This window comes from Adiantum capillus-veneris, chromosome 25 (genome assembly GCF_014529385.1).
Source record: "Adiantum capillus-veneris isolate H3 chromosome 25, ASM1452938v2, whole genome shotgun sequence".
Taxonomy (NCBI): domain Eukaryota; kingdom Viridiplantae; phylum Streptophyta; class Polypodiopsida; order Polypodiales; family Pteridaceae; genus Adiantum; species Adiantum capillus-veneris.
The window spans coordinates 70951356-70955607 of NC_140955.1; positions in this window are offsets into that span (position 1 = coordinate 70951356).

Below are 4252 nucleotides of genomic sequence, written 5' to 3' on the forward strand. Positions count from 1 at the left end.
GTTCCATTGCCAGCTGTCTTTTGAATGCAAAAGTTCAATTATGTCTTATAATCTAAGGTTTAACACACACACACACACACACACACACACACACACACACACACTGGTTAGTGATAGAATCAAGCTCACTTAGAGTGTAATTAAGAATACATAATCACTCTCCCTTCCATCTCCATCCTCGTGACAAAGAGACACCAATTGGAGCTTCCATTAAATCTTGGAGGAGGTGACAACCACTCGGTAATAGCCCATTATCCACACTACGAAGTAGAGAGTCAATTCTAATCAAATTCAAGAAGGTAAGCTCCCATCCATGGCCGATTGAAAGCTTTCCATTGAAGCTAGAATAAGTAGGAATGGAAAATTGTATAAATAGCCATGATCAATAGGTTAGGGATGACCAAACTTATCATATGCATTGCAATTGATCATTCCTTTGTCATGGGCATGCTTAATTCGTAGAAGGAAATCAATTAGAGGAAGAATTAAAAATAGACTAGAGAAAAATTAGTGAGACCTAACCGGTTAAATCATGATGTATCTCATAATCTATTAAAATCCGCTGAAACCCTTTTAGGTCATGATCCCTTATAACATTAGCTACAATCCTCATGTTCAAATCTTGGCCAAATTCCCATCGAATTTTCGATTAGAGACTAATTTCTAAATTCTGTAATTTTCTGCAGAATTTTTGAAAGTGTCAATTTAATCTCAAATTCAAGGGGTTGTATTAGGAGAACCATTGACCACTGTAGGGGTACCATATGAGGGTTTAAAACCCCACTATATGGCCTAACAGGGCGTATAAAGATAGCAAGAAAGAAATGAAATGATATTAACGTCTTCAAAAGGCTAAAAGCCCTATGAGACCAAACTGTTACATAATTGTGAAGATAGAGAGAAAGAGATGAGATGAGATGAAATGTTATACTAACGTTTTTAAAAGGCCAAAATGATCTATGAGACTAATCTGTTACAAAATTGTAAATGTTTTGACCTGAACTTAGGTAAATTAGGTTAATTGGTTAATGAAATGAAATTAAATTAGGTTAATGAATTGAAATGATATAAACGTCTTTAAAAGGCTAAAATGACCTATGAGACTGGTCAAACTGTTACAAAATTGTGAATGTTTTGGTTAACTAAATATTTCAATTTAATTATTTGATTTATTAATTAATTGATTGGTTTGTTTATTCACACACACACACACACACAGATAAAATGAAATGAACTGTTTTGTTAAGTTAATTATATGGTAAAAACTAATTCATAAAAATAGAAGATAGAGAGAAAGAAATGAATGATATTATCGTCTTCATAAGGCAAAAATAACCTATGAGAAATGTGAAGAGAGAGAGAGGGAACGAATTCGAATGAAATGAGATGTTATATTAACGTCTTCAAAAGGCCAAAGTCAACTATGAGTCCAAATGGTTACAAAACTGTGAATCTGATACCATGTCTGGGTGCTAAAAGACTATAACCAAAATACTAGAAGATAGAGAGAGAAATGAAATGATATTATTGTCTTCATAAGGGCAAAATAACCTATGAGACCAAACTGTTACAAAAAATGTGAGATAGAGATAGAGAGAATGAAGTCGAATGAAATGAGATGTTATATTGACGTCTTCAAAAGGCCAAAATCAACTATGAGTCCAAATTGTTACAAAACTGTGAATCTGATACCATGTCTGGGTGCTAAAAGACTAGGACAAAAATACTAATACTACTACTACAATCCATCCTTATTTGCACTCTAGATATCGAGAATGGCTCAAATCCTTTGTTGTACTCCCTGTTGATGCTATGTAACCCCATAGCTACATAGCCGTTTGGATCTCCATAGCTCCTGTGCTTGACCGAGAGAGAAATAAAATGTTATATTAACGTCTTCAAAAGGCCAAAATGACCTATGAGACCAAAGGGTTACAATGTGATGAATTTGATGCAAAGTCAGAGTAACAAACTGAAATGACAAAATGATAAGAAAAAAGTACTATGGGATCCTAAACTGGTAAGTGTGAACTAAGCGCGCGCACGCGCGCGCGCGCACACACACACACAGAGAGAGAGAGAGAGAGAGAGAGAGAGAGAAAAACACACATAGAGAGACAAAGGGTTGAAAATGAACTGAGTTTGAAGGGTACTTACACACATACACTCGTGCATGCTACACAACCACACAAAAAGAGAGAGAGAGAGAGAGAGCACACAACAAACACACATAGAGAGACAGCGTTGAAAATGAACTGAGTTTGAAGGGTACTTACACACATACACTCGTGCATGCTACACAAGCACACACAAAGAGAGAGAGAGAGAGAGAGAGAGAGAGAGAGAGAGAGAGAGAGAGAAGAAGAAGAAGAAGATAAAATAATAGGTGAGTGAGAGAAAGAGAGAGACGACAATGAAATGAGTAATGGTAATGTGCTCAAAAGAGTACATCCATGTGCCCCTAGACTAGATTAAAGAGAGAGGGAGAGAGAGACATAGGGAGAGTTAAATGTGAGTAACAATTCCATCCAAAGATGTAGATTTTAATGTCATAGAGAGACTTTCCAAAGATCTCAGGCTTGATGTAAATGCCTAGAGCAATTCCAGTAGAGCTTTGAGATTCTTGCGTAGTCTTGAAAATCAAGGCATGATACTCAAAAGGCAATCCCAAGAGAGCCTTCATACTGAACCAAGACGGGATCTTTGTCTTCACCCTAATAAGGAAGAGGTTTTTAGGGTCCTGTCTATGGAATTATTGAAAGATCTATCTAATGATAGGGCTCCCAATCTAGCTATTCTATTTCAGTGATAATTAACATAACCAATTGGTCACTCTCATACGAATAGTTTCAAAAGATCCCAAGGATATTCTAAGTGCCTTGACACTAGCATTTATATTCATAAAGAACTCTCATGTATAAAATTCAAGGGGGCATTTGGATAATCAACATCTTATTCTCAACAATAAGATAAAACACCTGATTGTTCTATACATCATGCTGAGTAGATGAGATGTGGGAGGAGATGATGCCCCAAAGAGGCAAGGACTGATCTATTTTCCATATGATGCAAAGTGAGGGCTTCTGTCCTGCTGCAATTACATGCATTACAGTTCAAAATAAACCTTAGTTTGATCACCAGCAGGTGACCACATGGATAGAACATCACATGAAACCATTATAGATTTCAAAAAGGGTTAGATAGAGAGAATAACACGTTGTGAGGAGGTTTTTGGAGCAAGGGATTGTGCATATGTACATACCTATGCATGGTGCATCAAATGAAGAATTGCCCATTTTTCAGAGCTAGGTGGTTACGTGGGGCCCACATGTGTACAGGTAGGACAACATGTACATAGTGCATCGATTTTCACTATTACCAGTACTAGTGTGTTTTTTCTACAATAATGAGGAGTTGGTAGCGTGTAAAACTTCTTGAGTAAGCTATCCGCGGGCCGATGACATAGGTGCGTCAAATGGCATCTAGTGGCGTCAGGACGTCGAATGGGGTCAATATTTGCACGTGGATGAGTACGGACACAACGTGGATGTTTCCTTGTGATAATTATGCAGAAAGGTCATCATGAGGACCATATTTTGGGGCCACATGTGGTGGCGGGATGCATTATTGAAAAAAGTCGAGTGCCAGGTGTGCGTATGGATGCAGCAGGGTGACAACTATGCCACTGAAAGGTCAGGTTTTGGCCTGTTCGGGGTCCGTTTGAGGTCATCTAAAAGGTGCCCAACTAATAAAGATGAAAAACAAGAGAGAAGACCAGAAAAAACGTGGAGAGAAGAGGAGGAACAGCCCAACTGTGTTTTTGCTCATTTTGGAGTCTGTTTTGGCCGTAAACTGCTCATCCGAGGTTGGATTTGAGCACTTTGACATTGTAGACTGGGGTTTTGGGATGTTCCGAATGCGATGGCACTGTCCATTTTTCCAAATTCCTCACTCTTTTTCTGTTGTTTTGGCTGTGTAATTTTCTCCTATGAGCGAAGCTTCTGCTCCAATTTGTGATTGTATCTGATACATTTTATCCATATTGTGTGAGCTATTTGCTCCATTGGTGTTGTCCCAAGCTCTATTGTATCTAAACATTATAAATTCTCCTCTTTTGAGCTGAGTTTTTGGGTATGTGTGTGTGTGTCTCTCTCTCTCTGTGTGGAGTGGGTAAACGGATAGTCTCTCTCCTCTCGCTCCATCGGTGTGTTCCCTGTCTCGGCCAGGTGGGTTGTGTAAGCCGAGTGGTGTC